At 36.3% G+C, this 21,406-nt stretch overlaps 1 protein-coding gene across 1 annotated transcript in view; it reads right to left on the bottom strand.

Annotated features, from left to right (window-relative positions):
• SEMA5A (semaphorin 5A) overlaps window positions 1–21,406 on the bottom strand; it is a 213,740-nt gene that overhangs the window by 31,727 nt on the left and 160,607 nt on the right. The gene's annotated exons all lie outside the window — the stretch shown is intronic.

Here is a 21,406-nt window from a genome sequence, read left to right as displayed (position 1 = left end):
GCTCCTACTGAAAAGGAGCCTACTAAAGTTTGTAATTTCATGAAATACTAAATAAGGAAACAATAGAAATAACAGTTTTATCTTGTAGTATAATGTCCTTCTTCCATAACATTTACCCCAGTTGATACCACCGTGTTCCAAAAGGCAATAGATTACCTGCTCCTCTCTTTCTCATGGTGATAATGTCCTTTACATCTCATACTTTCCTCAAGTCCACTACCTCTTCTTACAGATACTCTAACTTATGAACATACCCAATTAGGTTTAGAGCAATCATTTTCAACCCATATTTTAATTTCAGGCCTGTGTTGATATTTCAAATCTAAAAGAAGCTTATTGTCTGAAAGCCTCTCTAATTTTTCAATCTGTGAGACCTGGAAATAAAAATCTCCAGAAATCCCTGTCCCACTAACACAGCGAAACACCAGAGAAACCACCATTATGTTCAGGATTCTCAAGTCCTGATGCCACAGGGACTTGTGCCAACCTTGTGCTTTCAGTTTTATGTTACTTCTGAAATATAGGCCAAAGGCCTCAGCTAGACTATTCTTTTTATCTCCTGAAGGCTGTGCAAAGTCCCTTCCTACCTTAAAACCTGTTGATCACTTCTATGGCGACCACAAGTCATACTCGGTCACCATTTAGGAAAGATGATCAACCTTTTTGGGATATGAGTGTCAGCCTGGTCTGGTTTCTAGCTCAGAAGACAGCAAAGAGTAAGCAAACTATCTGGTCCTGGGTACAACAGGGGAAGTAATTTCTCTATGCCTCCTCATGAGTCAATTCTTTAAACCAAGTACATTTTAGACTTGGGACAGAACATGTATGACTGTTCTCCTTGCAGCACATGAACTGTAAAAAAAAGAAACCACTAAATCTGCCTTTCCCTCTCCTTATTTTTTTAAGACGTCTAGCACTGATGAGTCTATCACCTCCCTGGATCAGCTGTTCTGCTATTTAGTAATCTGCAAAGCTAACAAATTGCAAGTTAATACAAGGCTGCATTTTCCCCTTAATTTAATTTTCCAGTCCCTGAATTTTGTTGTGCCTTTATCAATGATGCTGAGAGTGTTTGTTGTCCCAAACCTACAAAAAACATTTCATGCCCAAGTATCCATAGATAATGATAAACTAAGCTCAATTTATTATATCTACACAAGATTTAAAATCTGATCTCCAGGTCCTGTGCACCCCAGTGTCTTCCATTTGTCCTATTTCCTAATTTTCCTTAAGACTGGACATCAAAATTGGACTTGGAGTTCTGGAAGCAGGCTTATCAATACAGCATGCAAAGGCAATCATTACCCCATTTGCCTGACAGACTGACTTTGATATGCACATTATTGCATTAGTGCTTTTTCCTTCCACAACACTGTACAGAGTCTAAATAGAACCAATTATCTTTGATAACTTGTCCTTTTCTAAATCACAGCTTAACAAATACCTAATTTTTTTTATCCCACACAAGAGACTGATAGTATTTGGCAATATTAAAGTATGTTTTATTAGCTTCTGCAATTATCTAGCATATTATTTACTACCTCACCAATCTCTGTCCTGCTCAAGCTTTACTGAAAATGTCTTATATCATTGTCTAGACTGTTGATAAAAATGTTAAGTGCTATTGACCCAAGAACTGATTTCAGGCAGACTCTACTAGACACATGCCAGTAATATATACCTGCCCATTGACACCACATTTTTCAATTTGTCAATGAACCAGCTTTTCATCCATTTAACATTTGTCACATATTTCAGTTTTCTGAATCAAATTATTTTCTGTTGCAAAGGTAGATGTCTTGGAAGAGGAGATGTGCTGTATTACTTTCAAACATCTTGAAACCCAAACCCTTTTCTATTAGTAAGTAAGCAGGAAAAAAAATCAACCAATATAGTAGCTAATACAATGTTTATTTCAGTATAGCCACAATAGTCTAAGTTTCAGTTCTTCATTTGCTATTGATTTTTGTACTGATATTTTTCAGTCAAAAATAAAAGCTGCTAGAAATATGAGGGCTTTCTTTATTAGACATGGCATAGAAAGGTGAGGTTCACGTAAAGCAGAATATGTGAGGTATGTAATGAGCCCTTTGTCAAATAAATATAGCTAGTAGAGGAAGAGGTTAATTTAGTGGCAATGTATTGGATACTGCTTTGCTAACACACTTCAGAGATGAACACGTCAGCTCCCCCGCTTCTAGAAAGACAGACTGCCAGTGTTCAGTATGCTTCAAGATGTGTAGTCCCTTCATACACCCTGACAGAGAGCAGTCTCCTATGCTGTTAGCAGCATAGAAAGAAAGATGCTCCTGAAGAGTGTCTGTGAAGGCCATTTGTTAGTTTTTCCTTTTTTTTCTTGCTTGCTGCATAGCTTATATGAAAGTTTGACTGCTGTCATGCTTGTCTATTCAACCACTGGATAATAACCATGAAAGGCTCAGAAAGTTGGGGAAACAAAAGTACATATAGTTTAACTGGAGAATATTTACAGCAGTAAATATTTTTTCCAACAGAAAATTCAGAGGACTCTTGCCAGAATCGATGACTCCTTGCAGTTCTGGTGCTAATAATGACCTAGCAGAGCCCACTGGCTACTCTCACAAACAGTGAGTGCTGCACTGCTCTACTGACTACCACGTCTGCCACAGAGTAATTAAATACTGCATGGTGCTTGTTGAGAGCATCAGTGTGATCTGATGCTGAAAACTCTGGTAAGAGCAGAATAAAGAATTTGCTCTGAATTGCCTCAGATGTGGAAGAAAAGGGGGAGAGAAAAGGCATAGTTCAGATTGCACATAGATCTATTAAGTGCTGCTAGCATGAAGACATAGTCTAATGGGAAAGATTTGAGAGGCAAGAGAGAGGGAATATGGAAACTGGTACCTCTGCTTGGTGTATCCTCCTACCACCTTGTCCAATTCTTGAACTATTTAACTAAGAGGGACTTCAAGAATATGGCCCTCTCCAAAGCAATTCTACCAGCTAGAATCATGGACACATTAATCAAGTAACCACATGTAAGTCTCAGATGAAACACTGAGGTCTCATCTCAGCGGCAAGACAAAGCTAGAAAAGCAGTGAAGCACTGTGCTTCAGCAGTGCTGCTGAGAGGAACTGAGACAGCAGCTGCTAAACTCCACCTCTGACATTCCACATGGACTGAAGGGAGACAAGGGGTCAAGCTCTCCTGGGGGATTCTCTAGATACTCACAGAAATACTTCAGGGTCTCAAGTGATGGGTTGTGCACACTAGTCTTTAAAGTACGCGTGTGGACTCAGAGCAATAATTACTTGAGGCCATCTACAGACTCCAAAAATATCATTGCAATAGTTCAAGCTTAATTTCTTAAAGTGCTCAAAGTTCTCTTTGCAAGTTGTTTTAAAACTGGTGGTCTAATACACCATATTGCGGCTTTTAGTTTAGACTGGATTTAGCCAGTGGAGAGAGCTGAATTTATGCCTAACTTAGGCCTGGCTCTACCTGGTGAAGATGCAGTAAGATTTGCAAAGGCTAAATTTTAGGAGACAACTCAACATTGCAGTTTTTTGGAGATCACTGGGAATTTTACACAAAATATGCAAATAAATACATACCTCACAAAATACATGTCTGTGAAAATGATTAAATAAAAAAATATATTGAAGAATACTGGTGGTAATCTGAGAAAAGGCATCATAAATTAAAATGATAACTTGGAATCATAATAATGTATTTGGAATCATAGATAATGATTATGCTATTAAGCAGCTACCTTGCTTCTGTCCTTAAATAGTATTCCCTAGTATTTTTGCATAATGGAAAAAGAATATTAACATCATGCTTTCTGCCAAGATTTATTTCTAATTATTTGGTTATATTATTTTAGAAACAGACAAGTTAAATGCAATTTCAAACTAGAGGGGGCTGTTGTTAAATAACACTGAAAACATACATAGCTATTTTAGCCAAATTCCTAAAAAATTTGAGAATCTCTTAGACTTTTACTCCTAGTTTGAGTTTGACTTTAATAAACCAAAAAGCATGATACTCTGCTATCTCCTTTAAAACCTCAGAATTCAGATAGAGTTCTATTCCCATTTATATGCTTATATTATAGAGGGATTTCTCCTAACAAGCTCTTATTTCTTTGATGCATATAATGTCTGTGTGGAATGCACTCCTTTAGTTCTCATCTGTGTTTTTCTTTCTCACCTGTTAGTGTGACAGACAAAGCAGCTAAATAAACGTTGACAGTGCATTCAAATATTTTCAGTCCAAGAGTTATCTTCTATGATTTTCTTTCAATATATTGTATTAGTTCTCAAATATTTTTTGACTCATGAAACAATCCACTGATTTAATAATACTTAGAAATTTTTGCTTTTTTTTTTGTTCCAATAAATTTTTGCTTTTGTGTTCCATTATGCTAAACTTCAATTCAACAAGCCCAAATTAATTCTTCAGGTATTAGGATACCAGTAGAAAAGAGTATCTGATTCATAAATCGAGTGATGTAGAATGTCTTCACCTGAGACAAGACAGGGTGGTAAGATATGAGAACCTCAATCTCTCAGCCATCTCTCAGTCTTTGAGTTTGCCCCAGAAATATTTAGTTTAAAGAAAGCATAGCTCTCACATGCAAGCAAAACAAAGGCCAAACCAATACAACAGAGTTATAAAACTCCAGAGAAAAACAGTTCCCATGTAGAGGGGGCCTTGTTTACATGTCAAAATATAAGTTTCCTGAAGTACTAATACACCCTCACTCTCTCCAAGAACAAAAAGGTGGATAGACTTTATCTTCCCACGGTTGAAAACACACAGAAAAATCACTAACTGAACTTTAAAAAATAAATTGTTCATTTATTTCTATTACACAAATGTAAAGTCTTGTCTATTTAAAGAGGCATTTTCAAGCTAAAACAAACAAAATACAAGTCTCTGATCATATTTCTATTTATTCCACAATTTAAAAAGCCATGTTCTGCTACCAAATACCATCAGATATACCTTAGTTGAGTGCAATTTTGCTGCTACAAAACTATTCCGAAAGCACGACACGAAAGAACACTCAAACCCCATTAATTTCAATCCATTAAACTAAACACCTTCTACCCTGTAAATCTCACAGCTATACTTTGAAAACAAGCTCTAAAATAATTTCTGAGATCCCCATCGTATTCTAACCACACTTTGACATCCTAGTTTGTAGGCAGTGTTTTAGCTTCAGTTGACATCCATAGGAGGAGTTCTACTGATTGCAATGGAACCAGGACCGCAGACACTATTGCTCACTGCAGTTGCAATCCTTCACCAATGTAAAGGGTAGGAGGTTGTGTCCAGAATGGGTTTGTAAAAATATTTTGATGGATAGAGGGAGGAAAATAAGTTTCTTCTGAACCAAAAAGATTGGTGACTTTTGGCTGCAAATACTGACTGCACACAACTTTTTGTTTCAATTTTGTGTATTTTAAAGAAAATAATTGGGAAAAAACCCATTGATGTAAAGGACAATTTAAAAGGAATTGAAGGCTGGATTTGGATCCCTTTTCCCTGGAGGAGTTCAAGGCCCTGTGGGCAGGTCAGTGGATTAGGACAGCTCAGGACTCAAATTCTTCCCATATTCAATGTCATTAATTTTAGTTTGATAAGGAAAGTTCCTACTTTCATCACCTCTTGATAAACCAATCAGATTTTGGAGTGAACAAAGCCACTACTTTCCTTTTTCTACCAGCCATTTGTGCAACTCCCTGCTCAAAAGCTGCCTTTTATGTCAAACTCATTGAACTTTTCTGAAAGAAATTGCTACTACTGAAAATTACTGCTTTGCAGCTAAGGTGCTTCTTAGGAGATTTGTATCCAGGGGTCATTTTCTCCAGTTCACAGTCAGAAATTTTATTGCAAATTCCACTTTGTCTGTGGTTTCGTATGAAGGGTTACAATCTGAAGGGCACATAATAAACAGTTCTTGTTCTAGCAGCTCCACTGTGAGATGGGAACCACCAAAAGTGAGGGACAAGAAGCTGTGGATGTCACCCAGTAAAATTTGAGAAAACCAGAAGGGCCTGTGAGAGGACTATGGATTCAATTATTTTGCCCTGAATGTTTTTTGTTTTGACTTCTGCAAAGAAAGGAAGTGTAAGATATTACTGCCCTGATGAAAACAGAACACCCAGGACCACAAATAATCAAGGCTGGAATGCAGAAGAGGGTGTCCACCTATAAATGACTGCATGGATTTACCAAAACTGACTCTAAAGTGATCTATATTGCCACATAGTGAAGGCTTCAAACGCAGTTGGAAAGGCTGGACCAAAATCTGTGCAACGTCATGACAAGTAGGTAGAGAAATATAAATATCATTAAAGGTAAATGATGCATTACTTGTAAATGAATCAAAATTAATCTTTTCAGCTTTTAAAATCAGCATGTAAATAGCAGACTTGAAATGCATCTTTATAAATTTAATTGCAAAGAGAGGGAATTCAATTTTACCTTTAAAATTAAGAATGTGCCATTTGAAAAGACCAGGAAAAGAGATGTAGCTTCTCTGATCACTCACTACCTCAGAAGTGGGGAAAAGGAGGTTGCTCAAAACTCCATTTTGGGAGGTATGATCAAGAGTGGGAAAAAAGTGAGTTCCGGCAGCTCAAGAAGTTTCCACTCAGCTGGGTCACACTAACAATCTGTGCATGTGGCTTCATTCATTACAAATGCAAATGCAAAGGAAGGAGGATTAAGTCAGATGGAAAACAGGTGATTTATTTTGCTGTAATAACTCAATTGTCTGCAATTAGGTTCAAATACTTTTACTGAGAAGCTTAACATTTTTAATGTAGGCCCTATAATTCCTGATAATAAATCCTCTAAATTGATGGAATGGTTGTTATTAACTTAAAATATATTTTTTAAACTGCTGGAAATCATGGCTATAAACTGCTGGAAATCATGGCTATTCAAGTATTTATTAACTGAGAGTAAGAATTTTCAGAGATAATCCAATAGTCAAAAAGACATAAAAAGGCTATCAGCTCATCAATTTTAGAGAGTGCTGCTTCATTATCACTGCAAATCTGTTATCACTCATAGATTACCTCCATCTCATGTTTTCCTTCATGTAGGTTTCTAGAAAGACAAAGAGAGCTATGTTCTTGTTGTAAAAGGAGATCCCTAATAACAAATTTTTAAACACAAAAAGTGGAAGAAAATCTGCAATTTCAGTTTCCACAGGTAGCACCAGAGTTACCTGGCTACTTTGTGACCTGGAAATTTTTGGTTCTTAGATACCTGATATTCATATTCACCCAATACCAGCTTACAATATTTGTTAATGTGGCAAAATGGCTCCTTTCTTTAACGAGGCAGTTTCAAATTAGGCACAGCCGTAAAGTATTTCTTGAAATGTACATACTGAGGACACATTTACTTCCATAAAATTTAAACCTGAAAAATCAACTGTGTGAAAAGCCTGTCTGCCAAGTAATGCAGAAAATTAAAACAGTCATCATTATTTTATATCCATCCAGAGACCACTCTTTCAGATTCTTATTAATTTATCCTCAATCATTCATTATAAAATCAGTGCAGCCTTATATTGCAAGCAATGCTTTTACCAGCCTACATTTCATCATTGATCTTATTTTCTACAAGACAATCTTTTAGGTTCAACTGAATTATCACATTTTAGGATCAAATTCTGAATGAAAAAAATGCAGCTACTAATCACTGGTCCATCAAAACTGACCTGATAGTGTGAAAGTATTAGCTGCTTATGCAATCATTTAGACAACAAGCGTTCAATTGCAGCTCATTTACTTGATTTTTAGGAGTTTTCTCACATTAATTATACAGATTGATAAATTGTGTTTTTCTTAAAAAATGGAATCAAAATTTGAGAAAACTAATTTTGGGAAGAGTTCAAGCCTGGTTTTGCTCTGAAAAGCTGATTATTGTAATATTCTTACTCTATTTTTCACTTAAAGAGTGACTGAAATGATAGACCAATCACTGGAAGGAAAAATCCAATAATGTCACACTCCTGAGATAACATTTAAAATGTTAGAGCAGTTGCTAAATAACAAATGTGTAAGTGATGTAAATGGTAGAAACTGAATAGATGAGGGGCCATGAACTTTAATTCAGAGTTGCCAGTCCAAACCTAGGAGCTGCAGCAAAAAGTAGAACTGTTTGCTGAAATGTGTTAAACTGTAGAAGTATTTAAACCCATTGGAAATCCATTTAGTCACACAAATGAGTCAAGTTCAGAGATTTTGATCGCTGCACTTTCTGAAGAGATAGCAGGCTGTGATCTGCACTTCTGAAAATGAAGTCACTTAGTAAGGGATCTAAGTATGGATTTGGAAGCCCAGTGAAGATTTCAAAATACAGTTGCCAGATCCATCCAGCACCAGACAGGTTTTACCTCATCTTCAAAAATACCAAATACCAGAAAGTTTCAATCATCTATTCAGAGGAAATTCAAAGATGGAAAGTCAATGTGCAAATGAAAATCCATATCTTCATAGCTCAAAGGCCACTCCTCTGTATATAAGTGAAAGGAGAGAAACAAACACAACTCCCATTCCCCAAATTCCTTTAAAGCAATGTTGAGAGACTGGACACCACCCTTGGCATTTCTATACCTAGGTATAGAAGGTAGGTTAAAAAAACCCATTGTGCTACAAGCATATTTTTCAGGCCTTGACCAAGGTCCATGGGAGCAAACCAAAAGTGCATTTAAACACAGTTTAATATGTTATCATACCGCAAAGATCTGCCTTTCCCCAGGGCATGAGTTACAGCTGAGCTGACAGATGTGTCCATGTATCCACACCTCAATTACTGCTGCTACACTCAAGTAGATAAACACAAAATCATCGTCACTTACAGCTTGGAATCACTTGGATAAGAAAGCACTGCAACCAAAAAGCCAACATACTCATTTCTGCCAACTCTGCTGTGGGAAAACATGATCTTTAGTAAAGGAGGACACCTGAGCTAGTTAAATTGCTGCAGCAAACATTGGTTTAACCCATGTGTTAGAGCTCCTGGATATGTGGGAAAAAAATATGACAAAAAGTGAACGGACAGTCAAAATAATAGCATAAAATTTTACAAGTTGCTTGCTGATTGAAAAGCAGAAACATAGAAACAGATATTTGAAAACTATGCCTCTAGTTGTGATAATAAATGTAAATTCAAATTACTGACAAATTCTCACATTTTTGTGCTTAACATGCTCAGTAAGTGAAACTGCACAGACAATTATATATATACAATTGTCATTTTCTCATGAGTGGGTATTAATTTCTCAAATTATGTACACTTAACACAGGATTCAATTTCCCAAGTGTATGGCTCTGTTGCCAATTTAAATGCCGTGGGTTATCTCACCTAGCTTCCAAACTTTTCTAAAAGCATGTGGGTCTCTCACATGGCCTCTGACATACCTTCACTACAACTTTCACCCAGAAGATCACACCCCCTATAGCTTCCCAAAAGGAACACATGTCTCTGTTTAGGCAAATTTGCATCCTGCCTTTGTGTCTGCCATCCACCAATGGTGCCTGTCATTTTTAGAATCACATCTGAACTGAACCTCCTGTTTTACATTTTCAATTTAATTTGTGTCAATCTAAAAACCTCCCTATAAATCAATGTCTCTCATACAACACTCTTCATTTTTAGACATTTTAATGCTTTTGGTTTATATAAAGTTTATTTAGAAAGTATTTAATTTGTCTACATTTTATTTTGGAAACTCTGTGTCTGCAAAGAAAACACTTTTTGATCTTCAGCCAATTCCTGGTAGGACAGATGTTTCTGGGGAAAAAAAAAACCAAAAACATTACTTGTATGCTGACTTCATATTATGCTTTGTTTCCAGTATGAGGAAGATACAGCAAAAAAATAACTGTGGGCTTGCTTTGCACCTCCTCAAATATGAGCTGTTCTGTAGGTGGCATGACCCTGGCAGAGAACAGATCAGGTTTTAATTGACAGTGGCCTGTGTGTTTCAGCTCAGGATTTCTGAATATTATGCTCCGCTGTTCTGGAAAAATTACTTAGGATTAAAGCTCTTCATTTTACACCTTGTTTGATGTCTCAGCAGAAAGGCTAAGCACTGTATAGGAGCAAGGGTGGCACTATTAAAGACATTGAAGCCAGAAGGTTAATGAAGAAGACCAAAGGTGAAGGAGATTACAAACAGTAAAAAAAATAATAGGAAAGGAAATATTGTAGCAATGAAAATAAACTGACCAGGAAGAGAGTCTGGTTTTCTGATAAAATTAAATCAAAGCATGGTTCAAATGGAGTTGATGAGTTTCAACAAGTTGGACGTGTATCAATATATTTTCTTAACACAATACACATGAGGAGTTTACTACTTAATGTACACACAGGATCCTTAGCTTCTCTTCATACATAGCTATGCTCATCTCAGTCTTGCTGCAAATTAAATTTCTGCATGCCAGCTCTGCCCCATTTCTTGACATAACATTCACAGAAACTCATTTATGAGAGGAAGAAAAAGAGATGAGCAAGGATTGATTCACACTGCAGTGATCAAACTGGACAGGAAGAAACCCCCAGTTTATCAGTGAATATGACATCCACTAAATTTTTTCTCTTCAGCACACTAGAAAAGGGACACAGTTAGCTAAAAAGCCACAAGAGTTGAGTTACATGCCAGAGACTGGAAGATTTAACTGTGGCACACGATTACAGCCCAGGGTGCTGAGGCTGCAGACTGCCATTGGGTAGTTAGGAATATTGTGCTTGCTTATCAAAGCAAAATTTTGACAAATTGTGACAAAATTTTAGCTCAAGGTCAGGATGAGTGCTCTGAATTTACAATGTAGGCTTTATAATACAGATTTAATTTTGACAAGTCTGTAAGCATACCATCAACTCTTTATCATTTTTATGACAATGACATTAACAGCTGGAAAAGTATTAGTGTTATTATTTTCCTAATAAAGACAATGTGCTTTGTGTAAGTATTTTGTATTAACACTGTGATTTTAAATTTGAAATGTCTGGCCATTTATAAACATTCTGGCCTATCAAGTAAAACTTTCAAGGTAAGTTTGATGAGAACTATGCTGCTGGACCAGTCTATCCCTAAAGACTGCACTCTGTGGAAGGGACCTCTGGTGGAGCAGTTCTTGAAGAATTGCAGCTTGTGGGAAGGACCCAAGTTAATGAAGAACTGTCTCATGTGGGAGGGACACCATGCAGGAGCAGGGGAGGACTGAGGAGTTCTACCCTTGAGGAGGAAGGAGCAGCAGAGATGTGTGATGAACTGACCTGAGCCCCCATGCACATGAAGTTTAGCCTGAAAAAAAGGGAGAGGCTGGGGAAAGGTTCTTTTATGATTTGGTTTTAAATCTCATTAATTACTGGTAAATTATTTAATTATTTAAATAATTTTTAACTGGTAGTCACATTTAACTGGTAATAAAATAAAATAAAATAAAATAAAATAAAATAAAATAATTTCCCCAGTGAAGTCTGTTTTGCCCATGATGGCCAACTTAGTAGGAGATTTCTCCTGTTCTTATCTCAACCCAAGAGCTTCTTATTATATTTTCTCTTGCCTGCCAGGATGAGGAGGGGAGCAACAGAGCAGCCTTGGCATCCAGTAAGCCTCAATGCATAACATGGCAGGGGTGCAAAGGTAGCCTGAAGTTGTACATATGCAAAGATAAAATTATAGCTAAAGATTTTTGTGTTATGGGCTTTTCTCCCAACTGGATAAGTTGATAAAGTATCCTTCTCTCTGACAGCCTTCTCTGATACCCAGGAGTTTGTCACCAAAATATAGAAGCTCTCAGGAAAATAAGTCTTTGTTCTAGATATTCAAAAACAAAGCAACATCAGTAAGACCAGTACAGGTAGAAAATGGGCCAAAATAACTAGGATGGGCAGTCTGCTTTGTTTCTTATTTTTCCTTAAGAAGCGTAGGAAAAAATCCCTTAAAGGGAAAAAAAAAGAAAAGCAATAAAGATAAAAAATAAAAGATAATGACATTGACCTGTTTGCATACCCACAAAGCTCTTAGTGTGACTACATAAAATAAAAGCAGTTACAGCTAAGTAACTTGATTGAGAAGAAAATGCAGGTATTTGGTAGGAATTTAGGGATGAGAGTGTGGGGGGTGCAAGCAGTCCCTGGGATCCCAAGGGAGAGGGAAGAAAGATGACTGAATGGAATTTTCAATAAACTTCATGCAGATAAAATTCTCACAAATCCTCAAAGGGAAGGCTTGAATGTGGCTTCCTAAATGCTAATTTGCCTACTTACACAGCTGCAGTTCTAAAAGAGCACAAGAAATGGTATACTTTTTGACTTTTAGTTCTGTAATTCATAAATGTGTTCAAGTGGGATTTAAGTTTTGGTCACAGATTCTAGTACATCTTTACACAGTGGCTTCTCATCAAAGCATAGGTGCTTTTATTAAATATTTTGGTATCACTGATGATGAGGTACAGAACATGCTGCTCAGTTAAGGCTTGGTTTATAAAAGCAATCCCTCAGCAGACACTTGATGATATATGAACTCTCTGTCTTAATGGACCCCAATACTATATGAAACCTAAGCCATTCATCCCAGGTACTTTTGTACCAGAGAGAGGCATGAGAGAGATGCCCAAAAGGATTTCAGGAGGCAGGAGCCGTCCATATAAGTTTACTAAGGATGTGTTTAAGGTGTACAAAATCATGCATCATTACCCAGCTTTCTTACTCTTAATATCACATATTGCTTGGACAAATATTTTCAACAGATGTTTTTTTGGAACAGAGCTTTTACTTTGCCTTTTTCTTTCTTTTACATTTCATACAAGCAAAAGAATATTTTTGTAGCTGTTTTGCCACCTAAGATTGCTTCTCTGTCTCTCCATGTTTAGACAAGTCTGTGAGAAGTCACAACTTCAAAGCTGCTTCTTCCTTGAACTCTAATATAGTCAAATCACTTCTGAAATTATGGAAGTTTTTTTTTTTTTAAATCTCATGACAAATGAAACAAAGTGAATATGATCACTACAGGATGACAAAGAAAGTATCTGGTTTTATAAAATGGAAAGTTCACTATCTGTTTCTTTTGAAAGAATCTGTGGCAGATGGAACAGGGTAATTTTTTGTTTTTAAACAAGGATTCCAGAAAGACTCAGTCCAATATTTCAGAGCCTTATCCTGTTCAGAGGCAAAAAACCATTTCATTTTGTATGTGTGAATGTTCCAAAGAGAATTTAGCTAACACTTGAACACAGGATCTGTAATCATATGGCTACTCACATGTCTCAAAGACACAAAACATTACAGAAAATGTGAACTACTATTTGTAGGATTCAGTGACAATAAACCTCAAGAAAATTTAAAACATTCAGTATTTCAAGTCAAATGAGAATAAGATCCTCAAATACTTTAAATGCCCATCACTCCTTCCATCAATTTAGCCTCAGAGAACAATTCTTCGCACAGGAAGAAACTGAGTGAAATACAGGAACAACATCTGCTATAATAGTACTAAATGTGATTATTGCATCCTAAAGTTGTGTTTTATCTGAAAAGAAGAGATCCTTTCTTCTAGCAGGTAGGACAAGTGGGTGCAGAGATTGCTTGCATTTTCAACCAACAAAGCAATTCCTTGCTGGAGGGTCACATGGATTCACATTATGCCAACTTCAGATTTCCTCTAGACTCCTTTAATGAGGTCCCATGAGCCCCTTTCATACACTGAAGATTATTAATTTTAAAAAATATGTATCATTTTAGGCACAGGAGCTTAAGAAAAGTGATGAGAAGGAGAGCTGTGTATTTTATCTCTAATTAGTAATAAACAAGCATGTGGCTCAGAACAGCAACATGTAATGTTAACATTGTGTAGTTTTATCAGCACAGTGTATCATCTTCTTTTCAGCAAAGTGAAAACCAACATGGGCCTGCCTGGCATCACAGCCAGTGAGATATGAATGTACAAAGTTGCATTTGATCAAGAGAGTCTCCTACTAATCAGCAGTTAAATGAGAATGTCCAGTGTTCCCTAGCAGGACCAAAAAAAACAGATTTATCTTTATTTGCCCACAGGATAAGGCTACTAGCCTAGCACTAAGAATCATAAGATCATGACATAAGTGATTTATTCCAGTGGATGTGAAGTCTCCTGCATAAAATTCAGAGACAGCTATCCCAATCTTTAGCTGAAATAGGATTTCTGAAACATCAATGCCCATATTAAGAGACTGAGGTTTGAAAATCCAATGTGTTCTTTTTTTTCTATGGGTATGGCAAGTGCCATTAAATCATTTGAGGAGCCCCCCTTGCATTCCAGCATGAATGGTCTACCTGAAACCTAAGCATAAATAAACCACTAACATGCTTCCTAGTTTTGTAGCTCAGTAAATAGGGAGTAAGTGCTGTTTGTACCAGGCCACAGGTTATGCATTAAGCTAGCAAGAGAGGCTAAAGGACCTACTGGGCTGTGCCTGAGCTTGTGTTGGTATGCCTGAAGATTTGTTTTTGCAAGCAATAGCAATTATCTAATTACCAGATCTCTATCACCTGCTTTGTTTCAACTTTTCATCAGCTCTGTTATAATTGTGTGATGTAATGTCTATATCAATATATGTTTTGTAACTAATGGGCATTTCTAACATGTAGTTACTGAGAGCAGAATGACCTATTTGACCCCCTTAATAAAACACAGCACAGAGGAAGCTTTGAAAGAACTGGCAGAGACTAATACCTGAAGCCCAAGGGCTACAAATGTCTCTGATGGCCAATTACTGGTCATCAAATGAATGCAACCTCAGGAGCAAGGTAAGTCAAACCATTCTTGTCAAGCCTTGGAGTAGCAGAGAGAACAAAGGGCAAGCATCCAACATAAGCAAAACATGCATCATGCAGTAAATTCAGCTGCAATATGGACTTGCAAATCAACAAATAATAAGCAAGCTGTGAAACCTCTTAACAAACATTAAAAAGTTCCTAACTACATCCTAAACTGAGAAAAAAAGAAATCATAAATATCCATGTCATACTTGTGTCCAAGGGCTCAGGATACTGACCAGTTGCTGTAAACCCACCCCCAGACTGAAACCATCAACCTCCACACCAAGGGGCAGTGGGAGGGTCAGCCTAACATCAAAGAAAGACAGAGATTAAAAGTTTGTGTACTTATGCTACCAGCATGTAATTTAAACTATTTGATAAGGCTGTTATAAATGTAAGAAATATTAAGAGTGTAACTAGACTAAGATTAAATTCTTGGCTTCACATAAATGGTGTATTCTTTTTTTGCCTGCAACAGGAGTACAGGTGTTAGTAAATGCAGGAGTCCAAGCAATCTGTTCTCTAACTCAACTGCAACAAATGAAACTCATGAAACACTTCACAGTTAAGACTATTTTCAAATATTCATGTGCAACATTAACTCTTATTGTTACTAGATCCTGTATTAGAATGATTGAGTTTGCAACTTCATAATTTCCTTAAATCTAAACAAACAAATAAATAATAATTCTTAGACACAATTGTGATGGAGTCTTTACCAATATCAACCAATGTATATGAAACTTATTTACCACTGGTATCTTTGAATTCAGAACTAAGAGATGAGAAGATGTGAAACAAAAATCCAGATGTTCTATATCTAAGATGTCTTTGTTATCATGTGATATCAGCAAAGACCTATGAATGTCATAGCCTGATTGTGATTATACAGTAATATCAGATTTAGAGGGTGCAAATACAGATTTAGAGGGTGCAAAGAAGACTGTAAAATGGAAATCTCTTTAGAATAGAGCCCCAGGAAAATGATGACAACTACTGAAAAGATCTAAAATTTGTTTCTGAGTATGTGGATACTTTCATAACAGTCTAGGAACTGTATGAGGCAGAGACTGACATTCAACGTTTTTGTTTTATTTGTTGATTTATTTTTTTTCCACAGAACTTCAAACTTCCTCTTTTATACCCTTTTTAGAAAAGAATCAAACTCAGCCTTCTCATTCATAGCATGGTACTTCAATGTTGGAGTGGGGAAAAAAGTAACAGAGAGGAATTCTCATCAGTATCAAGTCATAGAGAATATTTTAAATCAAAAAATTAAGTTTTGACCATAAGGCCTTAAGCAGGTAGAGCTACTCTCTCATCTGCAGGCAGCCAGTCATTAGCCCTTAGATTAGCAGAGGTGGGATGGGAAGTTCTTCTCCAACATTTCAAATCCCATCAAAGGCTTAGGCAGTGGTGAGTAAAATTTTTTTTCTTTTTTATTTTTCTACTTTCCTGAAAGGAATGAAATTATTTATTTCATTTGCTACATTATGAAGATCTAGTATGTAATAATTTTTACCAATCAAACCCAAGGATTTAAGAATTTAGGTAGAGGGAAGAGGAGAACAGTAATAAAGGTCCTGGCAAAATTCAGCTCTGATTTCCTTAGTTCAGGAATTTACTGTAACATAAGCAAGAGGTGAACTGTGAATCTGTAGGATGTGTTAATATAGGTAGAACTGCATTCATAATGCACTGTAATTTATTTCACTTATTTCTTGCTCACGAATATATATTTTCAAGATTTATTTGTAATTTTTAAACCATTTAAAAGATGAGCTGAATTTAAAAAAAAAAGATGTTGAGAATTCTTTCCTCAAAATTTGCAATATTTTTTGCATTAATTGCAGTACTTTAAATCCTTACATAGGTGCTATCTGTCCTGGATGTAATATAAGTGTAAGAAAATGGAGACATAATGATTCAGAAAGTCAGGAAGATGCTCTTCCATGCAACAGGCATTACAGTTACTACTCTTTGATTCCTGATCTGAAAATAACAGCACTGTTATTAAACAAGCTCTTTAAGATAAAGATGTTTTCTAATGCCTTTTTTTTTTTTTTTTGTCTAGTCTGGAAGTGTAACCTGGAATACTGTCAATATGATTCAGAAGTCCTGTTCTGCAATGTTTTTAATTATAGTTGGGACAGTGACTGAGATACAAATTTTATTGGTAGTAATTTGGAGAAGCCATTCATGCTTTACTGCTTTTGATGAATGAAACAAACCCAGACTTATGCAATGATTGGTATTATTCAAAGTATGAGATGAGAACAACACTTGAATTAAACCACTAACTGAAACAGGTGAAGGCATTATTTACCTAAAAGACCACTTCACAACAAAATGGCCTTCAGGGAATCTAGATGAATGTGAGTTCTCCAAAGAAGAGCCTGATCCCAGCAGGACCAATAGGGATTCAGTCAAATCAGAGCTCAAAAAATCCCTTTAGACATTTTCAAATCAGTTCCCTTTGCCTTCCATATCCTTTCCCTTAGGCTGTCACTCAGACAAAACTGCATGAAGCTGCTCCCCAGCACACAGGTGTCCAGGGTCTGTTTTGCACTCCCAATGCAGCTCTACTATTGATTCTTACTAAACTTTACAATATGCTCCACTACCATGTACATCAGTGCCTACATATCTACAAAAATACCTGTTTACAACCCAGAATATGCCACAGATATACCTATATGTATATGGATACCTTCTCTAACTCCAACTGGAAATTAGACTCCACTGCAAGATTTTAATTGGCAAGTGTTAGAGGTGGCTTTAAGGGCTTGCTTATTTGCTTTTCTGAAGTTAAAAAATGGTCTTCTGAGATGGTACAAACTCTAGCATTAAACCTTCAAGTTTCCTATCACAGAATAAGTGTCTCATGTCCTTATTTACCTCATTTATCCAAAAAAGCACTGAAAATTGTATTGTTTGCACTGTACACTTAAAAATCTACGGACATATGGTTTGATAACTTTAATTAATAGAATTGAACAAGCATGCATCCATTTAGGGAAAACCCTTTCTTTATGAACTTCTATAATCCCTTCACCACTTAAGAACACCAACAAACAAACCACAGAGCACTTAATGGTTTTCCAAGGAAAATGCAGGGAAGGAATCAATTGGAATAGCTTTGTGCTCAAAATCATCTGTGAAGCATCAAAGCTATTTTTGTTGGCATCTGTGCTCCAGCTGCGGGGTTTAGAGTTTTTTGCTTTCATAATCATGTTCCTTATTCCAATGAGTAAGTACTTGGTTCTGTGCATCCACAGAGTTGGAAAGTTAATTCATCAGGGACTGTTCATACTTCCACAGCTTTTAAAGTCATTTCCCCAAGAGAACATGTCAATTTGAAGCTTCAAAGGACTTCTTTTTTTACGGAATTTGATAAGTGACAATTTTTAAAAATAAGCTAGATTAAAAATAAATAAATAAATAAATACTCATTGAACTGCATAAGGAGAAAATATGCCTAAAATTACAATTATCCAGCCAACAAAAAAAGCCCCTTGCATCCAATTAATAATAAACATCTCAGATGGCAACATTAAACAATTGTTTAACTGTTGGGAACCCATTTATGAGCAAATAATTATCTGTCTTATAAAGCAGTCAGAATTACAAAAAGTCTGTGGCTGACTTAGTTATCCCTGAAATCAGAGAAAGACTAAATTGACTTCACTGCCTTTTGGGTTAGGCCCTGTTTTAGCAGTGACAGTCCAGCACTTAAACCACTTTTTGTGTCAGTTTGTGACTGCATACAAAATATAATATGATTTTGAACAGCTACAGAAACCAAATGCTGTATTTCTTCCATAAATTTCGAAGATCATGGATTCTGAGTCCTCTGACCACCCTTAGGGTGAAACTGTGGGCCTATCAGGGTGCAAGAGGGGGAGAAGGGGTATTTCAGGGGTTTTAAATGTAATATAACTGTTCAGGAGCTGCAAAATGTCCCCTGCAGGAAGTCAGCTTTTAAACTTGACTAAGCAAACTAAGCTACTGGTTTAACTTCCCAAGGTTAAGAAGTATGAAAATATATATATATTTTGGGCAACAGGTTTGCTTTTATTTTCCAGAAAAGCCTAAAAAGAATTTTCTTTGCTTAATTCTGCTGCCTTGAGAGGTGACTCTACTCAAGAGAAAAGTGTTAAGGGGCTAGTCCCTGACCCCTCCTTTACAGTACAAATGAACAAAGAAGATAGCTGGGTTCAGTTCAACCATTAATGAGGGACCTGCAGAGGGATGTGACCCAGCAGAGCACTACAGGAGGGAAGCTCACCAGGGGCAGTGTTTTAGAGGAAGGGAGCAAGTGCTTGCTGCCAATCAAGAAATCTGAATAAGGGCAAAAAATCAGAACTAAACAGCGGGGCGTTTACACCTCCCTGCAAAAAAGCTGAAGTTGGGCACAAACAAAGAATGAAAGGAAATAACGAATCTAGCATAATAAGTGCACAAACATAATGAAAGAATTCAAAAAGGTACTTTGTGAGGTCTAAAGGCTAAGATGCAGTCCTACTTCAAGGACATTAGTCAAAAAAAGATTGCTACAGAGTCTATAGGCCCAGAATACTGTGAAGGAATACAAGGGCTATTTAGAAATGGCAAGACCACAGCAGGGTCTATTAGTTGAAGATATGATGGCACAAATAGATAAAAAGAGAAAAAAAAATGTCACCAAACGAAGTAACTACAGAAGCAGAAATAAGAAAACTAATACTAGTGACACAGAGCTTCTTGCTTAAATTTACCTTCCTATCTGAAGCCTGGAAGATACTAAGTGTGACATCACTTTTAAAAGATACTTCAGGAAGTTCAGGGGAGCTAAATAAATGAGCATGACATCTGAATTGGGCAAATCAGGGAAATCATAATAAAGCATGAAATTAGTGGAACATGAACAACTATAATCTTCTGGAAAACAAAATTATATGCTCTGTTTTTCTTTAAAAGGAAGTGACTAAGGTATCAGAACCTCTGAAGGAGTCAATAAACTTATGGATACAGGTGGTAGGCTGAGGCAGTTTACTTTGAATTCAGAAGGACATTTCATAACATATCTGAAAGGAACTATTCCCTCTTAGGAGACCTGCAGCCACAAGCTAAACAAGAATCTATTATGCTTTCACAGATAATTAACTGCTTAAAAGATGGTAAATGGAAGAGAGGAATAAATCGTCAGTTTTTTACAATGAATGGTGTTCAACATGGTCTGTGCTGTAAACCTGTGTGGTTAAACTGATTCAACAGAAGGGAAAGTACCGTACCTAAGATGGCACCTACATGCAAAAAAATAAAAACCAAACCACTCTAGAGAGCATGCTGCAGAGGGAAAAAAGGAAAGAGTGAGTATAAACTTAAAAAAACACATGCTCTTTATCAGGCTGGTACTGCAGACAATGCAGTTCTAAGACCTAAACTCATCAATAAATTTCCCCCAGATAATCAAAGGTTGCCACAAAAGGCAAAATATTAATAGTTCTTTTTCATCTCTATTTGCCTGACTATATTAGGCAAAGTTCTTCTGTAGCTTTAGAAAGGACAAATACTTCTGTAAAATCTTGCACTTTTGCTATTTAGATTTTCCTTTGTTCTCCAAATTTCATGCTACCTGTGTCTCACAACAGAGGAAATTCTGCTCATATATATTTTTCTTCCTACAAAGTTTATGATAACATTAGTTAGTTTTCTTGGGACTATAATGGAAAGCCTATTTCTCTTTACAGTTAGGGCATCTCATACTATTATACTTCTTCAGTTTTACTTAGAAAACTAACCAGCAAATAAAACACCAGTCATTCTGAAAACAAAGAAGCAAAAACATGTCTCTAACTAGAGATACCAAACAACACTGCATTTTTTACCTTTTTTTTTTTTTTTTTCAAAATTACATTCATATGACTCCCAGCAGGATTTTTGATGGACTAATTCTTATAATCTACTAGTTTATTTTTTTCTTGCATTCTGTGTAATGGATCACTTTTCATACTTCATACAAAATTGCTGATGATATATTTCACTATATGTTTAATATTCCTTTTAGCTCTACATTTCAGAAGAAGATAATACACACTGCTATTTCTTCTTTTTCTGAGTACTTTAAAACTCTTTAACAAAATATTCATTCTGCCAAGTTATCTCACACAAATGCTTCAATATGTGTATTGGGATTCTGGATCAGCTTTTAGGTAAGGGATAGGATACACAAATTAACTATTTTTAATAGGGAGCTCAGTGCCTTTGCCAAGAGGTTTATGCGTTCCTATGTGAAAGCCTACAGTCTACTTCTAGTTTTGTTAAAAACTGCCTGAAAATTTCAGAAACTTCTGAATGAATCTCTTTTCATGCTTTAAATATAGTGAGCATATTTCATTTCAGCTTAAAGCAGAATTATAGGTTTTCTAGGTAGAGTAACAGTCAGATATATTCTCTGGATTTCTGCTTGCTAATGTCATCCATAGCTGTGAAAATACTTAGCTAAGTCAGGCAATGCCAAGAGATGTGGGTCTATTGACTAACTCTCATGCTTTCCACAGAGTTTATACTGAGGGGTTGGGGCCAGAATAAACTCAGCTGTGAAAAATG

This window comes from Cinclus cinclus, chromosome 1 (assembly GCF_963662255.1).
Source record: "Cinclus cinclus chromosome 1, bCinCin1.1, whole genome shotgun sequence".
NCBI lineage: Eukaryota > Metazoa > Chordata > Aves > Passeriformes > Cinclidae > Cinclus > Cinclus cinclus.
The sequence above is the reverse complement of the archived record's forward strand: the minus strand, read 5'-3'. Positions and strand labels throughout refer to the sequence as shown.